Genomic DNA, 19,178 nt, shown 5'->3' with positions numbered 1-19,178 from the left:
GGGTGTGGGTGTGTGTGGGTGCATGTGAGCATATGTGTGTGGACAGCTGGGCCTGGGTCTATGACTTGCTGAGCCTGGACATCTGTGGTACATGGTGGCGGGCAGGAGTTACCCCTCCCCGCTGCTCGCCGACTCCGGGGTATGGGTGCCTGTGGGTCCCTTGGTGCATGGCTGGACATCTTGGCATGGTCCCTGCCCTGCTCCCTTGGCGGTTGTGTCCTGGGGGTGGTTTGGGCCTCTTTGGTGTGGGGGGGGTCCTGCCGGGGGTCGGGCCGGTCTCGGGCACTTGGGGCCTCGGGGGCCGCATGCTCGGCTCATGCTGGGGATGTCGGCCTGCCAGGGGGGTGGGCTGCTCATTGCCTCTAGCTCTCTGGTCTCTTGCCCTTTGTCTGTCGGCGCTCCGTCTGGGGCCTCCATTCTTCGTCCTCTGGGGTGTGCGCGCGGTGGCCGTCGGAGCGTGTGGCCTCAGGTCTCCTGAGTTCCTAATGGGCTGTGGATGGCTGCGGCTTCTTGCCCTCATTATTGAGTACATTCCATGACACATGACACGTGGACGCGTATACACATTACTGCAAACAGTAGAATTGTGTGTGTGTGTGTGTGTGTGTGCGTGTGTATATATGTGTATATGCATATGTATAGATATGTGAACATGTGTATGTATGTAGCCGCAAATAGTACAATTGTGTCTGGGTGTATATATGTATATGCATATGTATAGATATGTGAATATGTGTATGTATGTATGTATTTATGTATGTATATCTATATATATTTTTTCTCTTTTTTTTGTTTATTTAGTTGTCTGTTTGAAAGGACCGGCCGTTTTTGGTCCGTTCATGAAGAGGAACCAGAGAGTGGATCACCTGTCCTGTGGAAAGCCTCAGTTGCAGCGGGAGCGCTCGGTGCAGGAAGACAGAACGACTCTCTTAATCAATCAAAGAGTTTATTAAGTCTTCTGCACAAAGAAAGAAGGGCACTCCTTCTTTTATACAAACACGTCCTGCCCTGTTGCGTACAAGCAAACAGGGTGGACCCAAATAAGTTGTCTAACAGTCATGAAATGCTAAGCTGACACTCACGGACCACCGGAACTGCCCAAAGGAGGGGGGCTTCTGCTCTGTGTACGATAATCTTACCTACGAAAGAGAACAAATGGTTCTGGACAGAATGTTGTCCCGATAAGAGGAGCAAGTTGTTTGTGCAAACTGCCAAGGACAGTAGCTATGCTTGCTGCAAAGTCTGCTTAGAGCAGAGTTGGAGCAGAGTTAACCCTTTCATTCCCCTCTTTTATGCCTCACCAACTGGTGAGGCATAACAGGCGAGTTACAGTGGTGCGTGAGAACACACATACATATGGTTGGTGCTGGAGATGAGAGGCTGGTATACGGGCCGCGGGGGTCGCATCGCAGAGGCCAGCGCGTAGACCCTTTCCATGAGGCATCTGAAAAAACAAGGACCCAAACACAACAACAGCAAAACCATACAGATAATGGGAACAGCCAAGGCAAAATAAGGAGTAAGTAGTTAATAAGGAGTTAGTAAGGAGTTAGTAAGGACATATTTAAGAATGTACAGTAAACATGTAGTAAGATCTGTAGTGTTGCGAGTTTTAGAACAAAAATCCTGTGATAGAGAAAGAGAATAATTAATGTGAGGGTAATCATAATGAGTAACATTCAAACAGTCAGGAGACAGACAGGTGTATGCTACCGCCTGCAGAGTAGCAGAGAGATCCTGAGGGGCCATGACCATGGAGTGCTTGTTCACACTGGAGGGCATCAGGTGACACACGTAGCAGGAGTCATTGGTGTACTGCTTGGCAGTCCAGTTAGCATACTGCCAGAAAACGTTATCCATGGGGGATCCGCCAGCACGTTCCACCCGGCACAGGATTAATATTAGTTGCAACATACTTCTGTAACACAGGACAGGTTAGAGATAGGAAACAAAAATAGTTAGACGTCTAACATGTATATACATCACTGCGGGGCTGACTGACATCTGGAGGCATGAATCCACTGTGGAAAAAGATCAGTTAATACCCCCGTGCGTGTGACAGCGAGTACAGTAGTGGGTTCAGAGAAAGGGGAGTATGAAAAACCTTTTCTCTCAAATTTCTTGACCAATACCTGATCACCCGGCTTAAAAGCATGAGTTGGGACCTTGGGAGGGTCTGTGATAGTTTGGTTGACCCTCTCCCAGTATTCATTCAGAACAGTTAACAACCCTGCGGTGTACTCGCTGCGACGCACATCCAAGTCTGCCGTTCCCCCTCCCATGGCGTCAGAAAACGGCTCTGGGGGGAACGGCAGACTTGGATGTGCGTCGCAGCGAGTACACCGCAGGGTTGTTAACTGTTCTGAATGAATACTGGGACGTCCCATGACAATTTCATACGGCGACAGACCACCCAGAGTGTCTGTGCGCGCCATCCGCAGTTTGGCCAAAACTACAGGTAAAACCTTCACCCAATTAGTAGTGTTCTGCGTCTGCATGGCCTTTCATAACCGCCCTTTTATAGTCCGATTAACCCTTTCGACCATACCCGAGGATTGAGGGTGATAGGGGATGTGGAAAGCCCAGTCTATGCTCAGGTGCTTCGCGAGCATCTGTGTGACTTTGGAGGTGAACGGTGTGCCTTTGTCGGAGTCTATTCCTAAGGGGACACTGTAACGCGGTATGATTTCTTGGCATAGTTTTGTCACAACTGTATTTGCATTTTCTTTATTGCATGGGAACGCCTCTGTCCAACCAAAAATTTATCTACTAAGACCAGTAAATATTTGTACGGCCCTACAGTCGTCATGTGTGTGAAATCGATTTGCCATTCTTGAAAAGGTGTTTCCGGTTTAGGAAGAACTTGGTGCGGTCCGGCCGGTTTTGGGTTATTCTGTGCACATGTAAGACAACGGTCTAATATGCGATCAACAGCAGAGTTCAAATTGTGAATGCAAAACAATTCGGACATGTCACGCTTTACCCCTCTTCGTTCCCGATGCGAAATACCATGAAAATCGGGAACGAGGAACAGAACACAATGTGCGGGCGTCGCGCAGCGGTTTGACGGCTGGATCGTAGCCCGATGACAGCCAATGCTTGATATCAGAGTCGGAGGCGGTGGCCTGAATACAGTCAAGATCAAGACCAGGAAGTAAGTCAACCATGAGTGCAGCACAGGAGAAGGAAGCCGAATTCATAAAAGGGCAAGTGGGGCCATGAAGAGCTCCGCGTTTTGCGGCAGAGTCGGCGGTATTGTTACCAACAGAGTCAGGGTCGCTACTACGCTGGTGAGCGCGAACTTTAACAACGGCCAGTCGGGAGGGCAGGAAGCTCGCCCTGATCAGGTCCTCGATAAGCGACGCATGGGAAATGGGTTTGTTATCAGTAGTAACGAAACCGCGTTGATGCCAGATTCCCCCAAAATCATGAACTACGGCGAAAGCGTAACGGCTGTCCGTGTATATAGTGACATCTTGGTCTTGAGCCATCCGATGATGGCTCGGAACATGATCCATCAACATAAAATGCTAGGCCAGAAGGCAACGGGGTGGAAGACACGTCAGGGCGAATAGAAGTTTCACCGGCCAGACGGGTCTCGCAGTCATGCACGTCTAGTGTGGGACTGGAGGCGTCGTGTGGTAACAGAAGTAAACGCATTAAAGCGGAAGAGACAGTATCTAGTGAGGAGTGCGGACGCACAGTGAGGTTTTCGGTGTTCAACAAAATGTTTTCATAGCCTGCACGCCGCTGAGCAGACAAGTGCTGTGTAGAACAGTTATTTAGGAGCTGACAGACCTGATGAGAGGTGTGTAAGGTCAAGGCATGACCTTAAACGATTTTTTTCAGCATCCTGTACCATTAGTGCGCACGCTGCGACCGCTCGGAGACAGGACGGAAGGCCTCGGGCCGTAACGTCCAATGTTTTAGAATAATATCCGCAAGGGTGCAAACCTCCCCCGTGGGGCTGAACCAGAACCGCAGCAGCAGTGCCCCCCGACTCCGACACCCACAGGTGAAATGGCAGAGCGTAGTTGGGCAGGCCCAAGGCTGGTGCAGACTGCAGTGAGGACAGTAGAGCAGAATATGCACAGTTCATGGCTGTAGTCCATGTGAGGCGATGAGTCATGGCCTGTTCGTGAGTGAAGGAGGCACGCAGTGTTTTGTCATGCGCGGAGCAGTCAGGAATCCACTGTCTGCAGTAATTGATGAGGCCGAGGAAAGACATCATAGCCTGCTTGGTGGCGGGCTTGGGAAGCTGCGTGATGCATGACACTCGGTCAGCGGAGAGGAGGCGTTGACCTTGAGATAGTTCATGACCCAGATATTGGACCCGGGGTAGGCAGAACTGCAGTTTCTTTAGTGAAACCTTGAAGCCCAGGGTAGCCAAGCGCATGAGGACCAGTTTAGATGCCTCAGTGCACGTGGAGCTGTCAGGGGCCGAAATCAGAAGGTCATCTGCATACTGCAGGAGCACAGCACCCCCGGGGAGGGAAAGGTCAGAAATGAGGTCTCGGAGCGACGCGGCGAACGCCGCAGGCGAGTCGCAGAAACCTTGCGGCAAACGAGACCACGTGTATTGGCGTTGGCGATGAGTAAAAGCGAAAATCGGCTGGGTGTCAGGTTCAACAGGAATGCTGAAAAAAGCAGAACTAACGTCTAAAACAGTAAAAAATGCGTGTTGACATGGAATGGAGGTCAATATCGAAGAGACATCAGGCACAATTGGGGCGATAGGCACGATGGCGTCATTAAGGCGTCGAAAATCTTGAGTGAATCGCCAAGAACCGTCCGGCTTGGGGACTGGGTTAATCGGTGTGTTATACGCACTTTGACATGGGACGACCACACCTAAAGAGAGAAGTTTCTGTAGAATAGAGTCTATACCACACAGTTTGTGCTCGGGCAAAGGGTATTGTTTAACAAAAACAGGAGTGGGGCTTTTTAGAGTAGCCTCATATGGTTTACAGTCAACCCTGCCAACATCATCCCTATGTGCAGCCCAAACAGTGTGTGGTATAGAACGCAGAGGCTCAGGAACCTCTGTGGCGTGTGAGACAGACAGCAGAGCAGACACAGGTGATTTAAAGGATTTATTGGCGATGTTGAGATCGCGATTGAAATCTCCCGTGGACACGGTCATGCGCGAACCAGAAAAGGATAGGGATTTAAGTTTACTCATTAAATCCCGCCCCATAAGGTTAAAGGGACAATCTGGCATGAACACGAAAGAATGAGTAAATCGTATACGGGCGTATATGGAGATGAGAAGGGCTGTCCTGTAATACCCACAGAGCTAGTGATTCTAGATGATAAAGGCCCCTCATAGCGAAGAGAGCGTGGCGCCGGTATCAATGAGAAAATTATAATCAACACCAGATACATTGAGAGACACAACAGGAATGTCATGATTCAGATGGTTGGCAAGGTGAAGAGCACATTTTGGTAACAAAAAGTGCAGCTGTCCTGTTATTTATCTGTCTTTTCTTAAACCTAACTTGCCTGGCACTGCTGTGGATTGAAGTCCACATTTCAAAAAATACACAGTAGTGATCACACAATGCAACATCCTTAATAGAGGCTGAAATGTTAAGACCCTTTGAGATAACCACATCCAAAGTGTGACCATGGCAATGTGTGCTTCCAGTCACATGCTGAGAAAGTTCAAAAGATTCAAGTACATCATAGAGTTCTTTGGCGTAATTATCCTTGTGATTATCAATATGAATGTTAAAATCACCAGCAATAACAAAATGATCAAATTCAGTAGAAATAAAAGATAACATATCTGTGAAGTCATCAATAAAATTAGCATTGTACCTTGGAGGTCTGTAGACAGTTACCAATAATATTCTTTGTGCCCCCTTTAAAATCGCATCTAAATATTCAAAAGATGTGAAATCACCAAGTGGTAACTGCTTGCATTGGAAAGTATCATTAAACAGCATTGCTACACTTCCGCCTTTCTTGCCGGTGCGTGAAACATTTAAAAAGTTAAAGTTTGGTGGAGCCATCTCAGTTAACACAATATCAGCACTATATGAATTTAATGTCTCTGTTAAAAGCATGAAATCAAGCCTGTGAGTTGTAATTAAATCATTAATTATATAAGACTTGTTTGTAAGAGATCTAATATTCAGTAGAGCTAACTTAATAACCTGTGCACTTTGTTTCAAAGACTGTGAGTTACTTCTAACATACTGCAGGTTGGATGTATTCACAGTATCTGACCTAAACTCCTTGTTCTTTCTGCTTCTGATACGAACTGGAATGGGAAAGATAATTTGGACACAGGGTCCATGCTTGTTTTGAAAACATGTACCGCTGATATCATCACTGTAGTAGCACAAACCCAAAAGAAAGGCTGAGCGCAGATGGCATAAAACCAAACTTCACACACATAAAGAGAGTTTATTCGGTTCACCCCACACCTTTTTCACGTCATACCACGATTTATAGCTTTCATTCATGTAAGATAGGTCTCATCCAGGATCCCCTATGCCCTCATTAATCATGCGATGTGCGGAACCCAAATAGCCCACATCGAAAGTGCCCTCCCTGGGGTATGCGGGTATTTGCGGATTACCTTCGGTCCAACCAGCTAGGTTGGACATACCCAAATTACATCTACGCATCCATGCAGCCGGTGTCTCTTCCGGCTCTGGTTGGAACGACGTGCCCAGTATGGAAAAATACAGTGAGAGCTGTACTGAGAGTTTCCACTATAGGACGTTCCCTGTCTCCCACTAAGCGCTTAGGTTTAAATGTACCCTCTCTACTCTCACTCTCGTACTCCCGCCCACCCGACAGGGCTGGGTCGGTTCGCTCTGAACACCCAGGTGATCTCGACAACCAGGTAGAGGACCAAAAACGATTAATTGGACTTACCTGGGTGAAGAGAACACGTCAGAGGTCACCATTTGAAAGGACCGGCCGTTTTTGGTCCGTTCATGAAGAGGAACCAGAGACTGGATCACCTGTCCTGTGGAAAGCCTCAGTTGCAGCGGGAGCGCTCGGTGCAGGAAGACAGAACGACTCTCTTAATCAATCAAAGAGTTTATTAAGTCTTCTGCACAAAGAAAGAAGGGCACTCCTTCTTTTATACAAACACGTCCTGCCCTGTTGCGTACAAGCAAACAGGGTGGACCCAAATAAGTTGTCTAACAGTCATGAAATGCTAAGCTGACACTCACGGACCACCGGAACTGCCCAAAGGAGGGGGGCTTCTGCTCTGTGTACGATAATCTTACCTACGAAAGAGAACAAATGGTTCTGGACAGAATGTTGTCCCGATAAGAGGAGCAAGTTGTTTGTGCAAACTGCCAAGGACAGTAGCTATGCTTGCTGCAAAGTCTGCTTAGAGCAGAGTTGGAGCAGAGTTAACCCTTTCACTGTTTATTTACTTATTTTATTTATTTTTTCTCTCTTTTTTGTTTCTTTTATTTTTTTGTTTTTTTTAATAATAATAATAATAATAATAATAATAATAATAACAACAACAACAACAACAACAACAATAATTATTTTCTCCCTTCTTCTCTTTCTTTCCTGTCCTCTTTTTTCTCTCCTTTATTGCCTGTCAGGCCTGGCCAAACAAAGAAAATACAAACATTTACAAGAATAGGCTTTAGTAACCTATAGAGCTGTTCTTGTGAAAACAAATATGTTTGATACATCAGTGCATTCGGATTACCATTCCGATTGCAAAAATTGCCAGACATGACAGGTTTAAAAAAAATATATATATATGTATAGTTACACTGACAATTCTCAGGCTCACACTTCCATTGTAATTCCACAGAGGTGTTTGCACCTCTCAACGCCACGCCCCAGACGCCCAACCTCACTATGTCACAAAGTCACTATGGTATATATAAGACCTCGGCCAAATCCATACCATACTTTACTACAGACATTTTTTGCGTCAGCATGGCTACTCCAGCTAAAAGAACCAGAGAAGACCAAAACATCGTAACGGGATATATGCACTCCGTCTCTCCAATGAAACGCTCAGCCAATAACATACAAATGTTTAATGCAGTATTGCAAACACGTCGAGACGATTTTCATGACACAGTGGTGTTCAGTCCACCGAAAAGACAATTTCTTCAAGCAGCACAGAATGGCACCGCAGTCTGCTTAACTAATGTAAAAAAGGCACTAAGTACGTAATTTACAGTCAGTCATTCTCAAAATGTCACGTGTACTCTTTAATATTGTTGTAATAATATTGCACACTTTTTTCTAACCAACAATTTTATATTTTCCAGGTTTTCGGAACACTTCAGACTTCGACGTTGTGGTCTCTGATGTAACAGACATATGTCACCACCGTGCCGTTTACGGCTACACCCCCCCTCCCTCCTCCGACCAAAACTTCTCTTTGCCAAATTAGCACCATGCCACCAGCACAAAACGTACGTACATAACTCTCAATATTCTAAAAATGAACTTTTTTAACAGCATTTCTTGATACGTTTTAACTCAATATGCCATTTTCAAATTGCTTTGCAGAAAATAACTGCCATCGCCTCTACTACCCGGGCAGTCACAGTGCGAGGATCCGAAAAAAAACTTCGCCATGCTACAATCTTCGATGGCACAGCACAGATACTTCTCCAATTATGGGAAAAGCACACGGATGCTGTGCAGCTGCACCGATCCTATCGTTTCACAGACCTGTCAACCCGAAAGTACCAAGGTCAGTTGCAACTGGCAACCACTTTCGACACCGCAGTGGAGATCATCGCCGACCTGGACGTGCCGGACATATCTTGCGACAGTTTAGACCCAGCTCTAACGTCGACAACGGGAACAGTTAGAGCACTGCAAATTGAAAGTATGCAGTGTTTCTTCTGCAACAGCAAACAGGACAACGTTGACGCACGTTCAAAGTTTCACCGGTGTCAACAATGCAAACTGAACCAGAAGTCAGATTCTTATGGACAACTGTTCAGTGGCACGATGATGCTGACCACAAACAACGGAATTCTGCACCTCAAGATAAGCCCAGAAACGTTCACCGCATACTTCAACGCGCACAATTTAAAACTGACTCTAGAGGACGAATTGGAAGAACATTTTCTATCCCAATCGCATGTCTCCGTCACCTTTGATGACGAAAACCAAGTAACTGAACTTGGTCACATCCAACATGCACCAATCCCTTCCACTACCGCTAAACTTGCCACAGATGCCCATGATGGCCCTGACATTGGAGACCAGTTGCTCGCCACTTTCTCAGACATAGTGGAACTTGCCTCTACCTCCACACCCTAAAATCCCCAAAATGCTCAAAGGTATCTAAACCTTTATTTATCATAGCCTTTAATTACTTATATTTAACTTTAACTTATATTTAACATTATTGCACTACTGTTGTTTTTGTATTGCACTTTTTTACTTTTTACTGTTTGTTTTCGATTGTTCTTTGCACTAATTATTACACTATTGCGCACTACTGTTGTGTAACGTGTTATTATTCTCTCAAATTCTTCTTTTTGTTATTAAACCTTCCATATGCTTAAACATTTTGTAGCTTCTTCCCTTTTTTTCACACCCGTGCACAGATTAACTTATACTTAAATCAATCCCAGATTTCAGAATGTTCTTAAATGCTATTCAAATTGTTTCCCACTTCTAAAAAAACACATTTCCCCTGTTGCTTTATAAACACATACTCCTAAAAACTGTAACCACCTGCTTGCTTGTTCTTTACTAGACATTTACTATTCCACATATTTAGCCAATGACCACTTCTTGAGTATAAAACATACACATTGACACTTTTGTATACAGAACTCCTGTGACCTCTCTCAGCATACTACTTTCAACACATGTGCTCCCAGAGGATATGCAATCATCTGCAGTTTAAAACACACCTTATTCAGTCCTTGAATGCCATCATGTTTGTGATCCATTCCCAAATTTATAAGAATAATTTAGAAAAATATAAATGCCACCCATCCATTTTCTAAGCCGCTTCTCCGTCAGGGTCGCAGGGGGATGCTGGAGCCTATCCCAGCAGTCTACGGGCGAAAGGCAGGATACACCCTGGACAGGTCGCCAGTCCAACGCAGGGCAGACAGACAGTCACTCACACACTCACACCTAGGGGCAATTTAGCATGTCCAATTGGCCTGACTGCATGTCTTTTGGACTGTGGGAGGAAACCGGAGAGCCTGGAGGAAACCCACGCAGACACGGGGAGAACATGCAAATTCCACACAGAGAGGACCCTGGCCGCCCGGCCGGGGAATCGAACCCAGGCCCTCCTCGCTGTGAGGCGACAGCGCTACCCACCACGCCACCGTGCCGCCCGATATAAAATATAAATGATATATAAAATATAAATGTTCACCCTTAAATGTGTTTTTTAACCTTTAGGTTTACACCACCAATTTCACCACTTTTTTCCTTCCTCATAAGCCTGTTATCAAGCTCTCAAATTAAAGTTTTATATACTTCTGTCAGTTAACACATGCTTTCTGTCTCTCTCACACACATCCCTCACACCACCCTGAACACTAACTATATACACCTCTCAGTCATTAATACTTACACATAATCCCAACACACTTCACAAACATATACCCCCCCCCCAACACAAAAACCTATGTGTATGCATCATGAACACAAACCTACCTCACCAACACACGTCTACCTACGATGTTCACATATTACACAGTCCATTCTCCCTCAACCTCTCTCTGTATTATATACACACACAGGCCTACCTATACAATTCACATACACTCCGCCCTAGCCATAACTACCAATACCTCGGAAACTAACAAAAATAGAAACACTGCTATTTCCATTCTTTGGACATGCAAACTCGGACACACACACACACACACACACACAGGCCTACCTCTATGCTTCATATATACAATTCTCTAACCATTTCACATACTACACTAATCTCAGCATGTGATTTTTTACTTCTATGATCTGAATCGTTTTTCCATTACAATGTTTTGTGACCTTTTGGCCCTTTGTGCCTCATAAGCCAGTTAAATGGACACTGACACTTAAGAGCATGCTTCATGTATTCAAATCAATGGTTAATTAATAATTATTCACTATATGGCCCCTGGGCCTTTACAGGTTCCATGGATGCCTTAGCGTGCTTGAACCCGCAATTGCCGCTTGCGGCTATATTTGTATTTGTGATTTATTTATTGATGTAATTATTTATTTTGGATTTATTTTTGGGTTTTGTGTATTTTCTTTTATACTTGTGGGTTGAACACCTGGGGCCTCATTTATAAAACTTTGCGTGGAATCTGGAGTGAAAATGTACGTGCGCTCAAAACCAGGAAATTGCGTGCGCACAAAAAAAATGATTTATAAAACCCTGCGTACGCACACCTGCACGTTGTTTCCTCTTTATAAATCACAACCATCTTCAAACTGAGCGCAGCTGAATCAGCCGCACGTTCCGCCTCCGCCCCGCCCACTTTTACCCATAAATGGTCAATGCAAATCACTCATAAATATTTAAATGGCAGCTTGCCCCATTCTTTTTGAAGCGGAATAATGGACGAAAAAACGAAAATATGGAGAATGTGAAGTGGAAGTCCTTGTTTCAGAGGTCGAGGCAAGGAAAAATGTGTTGTTTGGGAGCCTTAGTAGTGGAGTGACAAACAAACGCAAGTTTGTTGAGTGGCAACATGTGGCTGCAGCTGTTAACAATGTAAGCTCTACAAGCCGCACTGTTGCAGAAGTAAAAAAGAAATGGTCGGACTTGAAAGTAGATGCAAAGAAACGGATTTCTTTGCACAGGAAGAATGCAAGTGCTACTGGTGGGGGAAAGGCCACACTTTCTCCGTCTCCTTTTCATGAGAGGATGGCATGTTTAATTGGGGAACCCCTGTTAAGTGGCGTGGTGACTGAAAAGGAGGGCGATACAGACTTGGCTGATGAACCCATCACTGGTGAACCAGGTAAAAACAAATTATCCATAATCGTACATAGTTTTAATAAAGACGCAATAATCAGACTTTTTTTCCTAGAATGGTTTATTAAATTATTTAACCATCACTGTTTTTTAGAGAGGACTGTGGGAGTGGACAGCAGTCATTCAGCTGAAGACTGCCAACCCGGCCCCAACGGTGTCTCCGGTGCCCCGGTTGCCTCCAGCGGTGTCTCCGGTGCCCCGGATGCCTCCAGCGGTGCACCACGTGCTTTAAGCGGAGGTCGTGTTCTGACTGAGGCTGTTTTACAAACACAAATAAACACAATTACAGCAATTGACAATTTAACAAATGAGCTTAAAGAGATTAAGGGGATACTGTCTGAAATGTCAAGTACATTAAAAGAACTTGTTAAAAAATACCTTTGCGTTTCTCTCCAATTATTTATAATCGACGCATCACGTCCTCGCGCAGTCTGACTGCTTGAATATTACGTGCGTCAGGTGGGTAAACATGCGGGTCTGGTTCAGGGTCATTTGCTTGTTGGTCAGTCATTATCAGGGGGAGACCATTCTGCTGTGCCATGTTGTGTAGCACGGCACATGCTCTCACTATCCGGCAGACTTTTTCTGGGTTGTAAATCAGTCTCCCACCTGATGCATCTAAACAGCGCCATCGGCCTTTTAGCAGCCCGATGGTGCGTTCTACAACAGAGCGTGTCAGAGTGCACGTCATTGTAGCGTCTCTCCTCTGTGCTCTGTGGGTTTGGAAATGGAGTGAGGAGCCAGCGCTTGAGCGGGTAGCCACTATCACCTAAAGAAATTAATCAGAGATAATGTTGCATTTACTGCTAGGGCAACTGCTTAAATTAAAATAATAATAATACATTTTAAACTTACCAAGAAGCCAACCATCCCGTACAGCTCCATTTTCAAGACGGGTTCCTACACTGCTGTTCCTCAGAATAAATGAGTCATGAGTAGAACCAGGCCATCGAGCAACTACGTTGGTTAAGGTCATTGTAGCATCGCATATGACCTGTACGTGTATAGAATGAATTTGCTTTCTATTGATGAAAGCAGCTTCATTCTGGCTTGGTGCTCTTATGGCAACATGAGTGCAGTCAATTGCTCCGATTACATTTGGGAAACCGGCCACTGCTGCGAATTGCACTTTAATGTCAGCCTGTTCACTCAAAGTGTAAGGAAACCTGATGTACCGACCTGTCAGTTTTATTATGCCAGATAATACGCCTTACATCATGGAGCTTAAGGATGGTTGAGATATCCCCGACCTGTCTGCTAATTCCCTCTGAAAGCAACCAGTTGCCAGGAATCCAAGGGTTGTTAACACCTGTAAATGGACAGGTATTGCCCGATTTCGTAGTGTTGGTCTCTCCAAATCTGGACCCAACTCAGCACACAGTGTCAAGAGAATTGCTCTTGGAAACCTAAATCGGCTCATTAACCAGTCATCATCGTTTGCAAAAAATCTTCATGATCTCGAAAAATACGTTGTCGCCTTATTTGGCGGCTCGCTAGGTCTTCGAGTAATGCCAAAAAAGCCATTATGACAGACAGCGCATCAGTTGATCTTGTCTATTTATATAGCTGTGATTTACTGCAAATAGTTACAGCTGTTAATTATCTCAAAATATTAACAACCAATTTCCCTTTACTGTATCTTTATTGCTTTATTATTAGTTCCTTTTGCTGTCGTCATGATGATGATGATAATAAAATACGTTTTATTAAGTACCCTTTTAAAACGTGTTTAAAAGTGCAAAATAAAACAATATGTAGAATTAAATTAACCTTAATTAAAATGCAGAGTGAAATAAAACCAGCTAGAATAAAATAGTACTACAAATAAAGTCGAATAAGATACAGCATGCACTAAAACCTTAAACATACAGACAAAAAATAATGATTGCAAATTAATTAATAATTAATTAATATGTGTTTGTTAATCTTTGTTAATCCTTCTGTTCTTAATCTTGATCTATTCGGGATTAACTGATGCGTGAGGATGGTTTGCGCATTTACTTGCAATTCTCTATTTAACCAGATGATGTCACTATTTCCCCACTCTCTCTATCTCTCTCTCCGCAATGTTTTACAGGTTTACGGCAGCTCTAGAGTTTGCTTAAAACTACGCACGTTTTTACGCCACGTACTTTTTTATAAATCACAGTTTTTGCGCAAGATGTTGCGTGCGCACATTTCAGACCCGTTTTTGTGCGTACGCACGCTTTATAAATGAGGCCCCTGGCCTTGTGAAATAATTGCTCGATATTTACTGCCACAGTAACTTCAAATATCCAGCAATCCATTGGTAACAGCCTTGCTGTTACCATCGGGTAGTGAGGTTGCTTCTCATTTTATCACTACTCTCCTTTAAAAGCAGATTCTGACCCTAGACTTTACTATAAAAAGCAGTGATCTAGAATTTCCCTACAACAAAAATAAACAAATGTGGAAGAAATACTCCACTTTTCATTATTAATTGTATTTGGAACCTTATAATAAAATTTCAGAATGCCTTACAAGGAATGTTCTGAAAACAATTTCATCTGAAATCCAGAAGAGCTCCAGGTTATATGACAAGGTTGTCATGGAGCTCATGATCACTCAAAAAAATACTCCATGAGTGTGACACTGACTTTCACAGCTGCCCTGGATACATGCAGCGCTTGCTGGTGGATCCATTTGCAGTGCATATGTACACTGAACAAGGATTTGAAATCCTTGTGTTACACATCAGAAACAGGAAGAACATCTCTTTGTATTGATGCAACTGGTGCAGTACTAACAAAGATGGCCATTCAAGACAAGAGGGTTCTATACTATCCCCTTGTTCTTCCTGGAGATGGAGCAAACAAACCTCCTCTCCCAGTCACAGAGCTCCTGACAAATGAACACAATGTGCCAAATATTTCAAACTGTGCACAGTGTTTCAAAATTGACCTCTGTGAGAGTGCACCACATTGAAACAGATTTCAGCTGGGTCTTAATCCAAAGTGTGCCAATACCTTTTAATAAAGAACACGTCAATGCTTACTTGGAAAGGGCTCACAAAATCTGTCAATACAAAGTTGGCAAGAATGACTTACAGAGGCTATTGGGGCACATCTGCGCAGCCCACAGGTGAAACAGGTGTCATGTTACAAAAGACAAAAGGACTACATGACTTTGCAGTGTTTTGTTTTGCTGGAGACAGCCAAAAAAAAAAAAGTCAAGAGACTGTTAACTGCCTTAAAAGTGTAAGCAGAGATTGAACAGTTTAACAAAATCACACCAAGAAAAACACTTTTGAGGCTGAGCAGATGTGCTTCAAAGCTGATATCCCAGAAGAAAAGGGCAAACACTACTGTTGGCCAGTCACAGTTTATCCCCAGTTTAAAGATGTCCAGCAGGAAGCTATTTCTATACTTATCACAATTGGCCCCTCCCAGTCCTGTCCATGTGTTCATGTTGTGTTTTGATCTTCCATGTGCATTTGTTTTGGTGACTCCTCCCCTATTTATTCTCACCTGTGTATCCACCTGTGTCTTGTGAACCCTCGTTAGCCCTCTTGTATTTAAGCCCTGTGTTTTCATTAGTCTAGTGCTGGTCTTTGTTTGTCTGAACTGTTATTTGCTGTGTTGGATGTTCTGTTTGTTCTGTTCTGCTCTGCTTGTTCTGGTTTGTCTGTCATGTCTGCCCCCCGATCTATCCGCGTTGGCCATCTGACTTTGGACCATTATAACCCTGATTTTGGATTTGCCCTTAATAAATCTCACTTCTCAGCACGTGTGTCCGCCTCCTCGCTCCACATTACAGAAAGACCAGCCATCAAAGGACGCAGCGAGTAAGCGAGACTCCGGTATGTGTTTGTTCCGTTGGGACGAAACTCCAGCTGTTTCTAAGCAGCACGAGTTCGACATGTCCCAACGCTACCAAGCCGGAGACAGCAAATCCCCTGGCACTGAGGATACACGAGCGTCTCTGTCCCGGAGGAAGACGAAGGACCGAAGGTAAGCGCTTTGGATCTGCCCATCTTGAGCAACGTTGCAGGGAGGAGCGACCTGCAGCGCAAGACGTGGCTAGACGGAAGGAGCAAGCAGAAAACCCTTACTGTGGTACTTGGCTTCAAGTGCCACTGCGAGATGTCAATCCCTCGAGTGGGCTTCGAAGACGGCCAAGTGGGTCCTGTTTCTGTTTGTTCCACCAGGTTGGAGCAGTGGTCCCCAGCCCGAGTTCCTGATCCTGCGGCCACACCCCGTAGTATTCCTGATCCCGTCGCGGCACCCAGCAGCAAGCCTGCACCTTCGGACCCGCTGCCAGTCGCCGCGCCTCCGGACCCGTCGCCTGCCCCTGTGGACGTCATAGCAGGCCAGCCTGCCCCCGTGGACATTGTTGCCCGCCTGCCCGTGTCTGGTGTTGGGTCTCCCATTTCTGTTCGTGCTCTGGCTGCTGTTCCTTGTTCTTCGTCTATGTCTGCTCCTGTTCCGCATTCTTGTGTGTGAACAAGAGAAGGACACAAAACAAGAGAACAAGTGAAACAAACAGTCATATAGAATGCTGCTTTGGTATTTTGAAGAATTCAATCCTTCAAAAGAAAAAGAAAAAATGAGGTCAGCTGATTTTATCTATATGCTTCACTCTTCAATGAAAGGACAATATAGGAACACCATCAGAAATGGGCCATCATTTCCCTCCAAAAGACTTACTGTGAAACAAAAAGGGGAAGACCTTGACCTGTCTGAAGAGCAGTGGACCAATCAAGTTAGTGCCACACCTGGAAAGTCCAAGTACTACAGTGTTCCACTGACCATACCTGTTCCAATAAAAAGGAAAAAAACAGACAAAGAAGACATCAAGGGATAAACCCAGAGGAAAGCTTCAAAGTCATGTAGTTCAAGTAAAAAAGATAACCAAGTAAGCAAGAATATCCATAAAGTACAGAGAACATGCTCAGATGTAGCTACTATTCAGGATCCAGAAGAAAACATATGCTGCATTTTCTTAGTGATATTAAGAACAGCAAGATTAACACATTAAGATGTACAAATAACACAACTACATTTACATTTTTGAAGATGCATGCACTCTGGGACACATAATGTAATGAGGCTGTAGTAGCAGTGTTGTCAACCAGGACATCAAGCTGCATGGTTTTAAGACTTACTGATTTGAAGACAGTGTGTCTACATGGATGCCTGTGTGGAGATGTCATTTTAAATGTTTAATTAAATATGGTTTACACATGATGTGAGGATGTCATACATAACAGAGGATTGTCTTTCAATTTGTGCATTATGTATTTATGGTATAGTTACTGTAACTAATCATTGTCTGTACTTTCACAATGATTGTTTATTTACAACCCCAATGGAGTTGGGACGTTGTGTAAGACATAAAAACAGAATGATGACTTGCAAATCCTTTTCAATCATGTTCAACTGAATACACTACAAAGACAAAGATATTTAATGTCAAAGAAATAAACTTTGTTTTTGCAAATATTCTCTCATTTTGAATTTGATGCCTGCAACACATTCCAAAGAAGTTGGGACAGGGGCAACAAAAGACTGGGAAAGTTGAGAAATGCTCAAAAGACACCTGTTTGGAACATTCCACAGGTGAACAGGTTAATTGGAAACAGGTGAGTGTCATGATTGGGTATAAAGGGAGCATCCATGAAAGGCTCAGTCGTTCACAAGCAAGGACGGGTTGAGGTTCACCACTTTGTGAACAACTGCGTGAGCAAATAGTCCAACAGTTTAACGACAATATTTCTCAACGTGCAACTGCAATTTTAGGGATTTCATCAATAGGGGGCAGTGAGCACACTTCCCCGGAGCGGTGGGCAGCTCTATCCACGACGCCCGGGGAGCAGTTGGGGGTTAGGTGTCTTGCTCAAGGACACCTCAGTCAGGCCGACACTTCACTTCACGTATCACTTACTTATCACTTATCCACAGTCCATAATATCAAAAGATTGTCTCCCATTGAAAAGGTGTGGTGCTTTATGAAGCGGAAAATATGACAACGGACACCCCGGACTGTTGAGCAACTGAAGTTGTACATCAAGCAAGAATAGGAAACAATTCCACCTACAAAGCTTCAACAATTAGTGTCCTCAGTTCCCAAACACTTGAGTGCTGTTAGAAGGAAAGGTGATGCAACAGTGGTAAACATGCCCCTGTCCCAACTTTTTTGGAACGTGTTGCAGGCATCAAAATTCAAAATGAGTGAATATATGCAAAAAAAAAAAAAAGTTTATCTGTTTGAACATAAAATATCTTGTCTTTGTAGTGTATTCATTTGAATACAGGTTGAAAAGGTTGCAAATCATAATATTCTGTTTGTTTTACACAACATCCCAACTTCATTGGAATCGGGGTTGTAACATTCTCTCTCACATGAATATGCAGACCATTGACTGCGACCTCTATCTGGTGAAAAGTCGAAGTGAAAATGCAGACCGCATTATAATAAATCAGCCATACACTGTTGGTGAGATTATGAATGGAAAAGACGATGCAGTACGGAGGCAATTCATGTCAAAGGTAAATAATGCCTTGAAAGTATTTAATACAAGATGGCTTACTTGCATTGTGTTATTCATGGGCGTATGTGTAAATTGCAGCAAGCTGTACTGTAGATTCAGTAAAAGTGTGTTAAATAGTCAACATAGTAAAATCAGTAATATTTGTGACTGCAGGTAAATTTTGATGCAATGTGATCAACCAACACTGGACATTGTTGGTGAGTTTTAAGTGATTTACATATATATTTTTTATGTATTTGTTTTGGCAAGCACGTTCATCCAAAGCAAGTTATCCAAAGGCAAAAGACAACTTTGGCATATAGCCTTGAACCAATTTCATAGTCCAGCAAGAACACGGGCAGCTGGAGATGTTCTCAGGGTGGACTTCTCTGTGTGTGCCAGGGTTTAAATTATGACTGTTGTGACTCAACACTTGTTTGACCACCAAGTCCAAGTACTATTTATGGTTTGTAAAATAAAACATTCAATTGTTTGTTGAAAGAAAAAAAAAAAGAATTGAACGAACTAAGAATTACGAGAAGACTCTTCAGAATTCAGAAGTGCAGGTCCTTTATTTCTTGCGCATGGAGAATGTATTTCCAATGGGCCCTTGGACGACACTCACACATATACAGGGTTTGTACACATTTTATACTCTCAGTGAAGGTGGGGTGACATTGCTCCACCTCTTTTTGTCATCTCCTGATTTCATGACACCACCATTAT

At 43.9% G+C, this 19,178-nt stretch overlaps 1 long non-coding RNA gene across 1 annotated transcript; it reads left to right on the top strand.

Moving 5' to 3' along the window:
* Positions 1 to 11,799: 11,799 nt before the first annotated feature.
* On the top strand, positions 11,800 to 12,339 carry LOC119265360. The gene is made up of 2 exons (XR_005131596.1): positions 11,800 to 11,948; positions 12,057 to 12,339. It is a non-coding gene; the product is annotated as an uncharacterized LOC119265360 (long non-coding RNA).
* Positions 12,340 to 19,178: the final 6,839 nt, after the last annotated feature.

The sequence above is a fragment of the Pygocentrus nattereri genome, chromosome 16 (assembly GCF_015220715.1).
Source record: "Pygocentrus nattereri isolate fPygNat1 chromosome 16, fPygNat1.pri, whole genome shotgun sequence".
NCBI classification, from domain to species: domain Eukaryota; kingdom Metazoa; phylum Chordata; class Actinopteri; order Characiformes; family Serrasalmidae; genus Pygocentrus; species Pygocentrus nattereri.
This window is presented reverse-complemented; position numbering and strand designations above follow the sequence as displayed.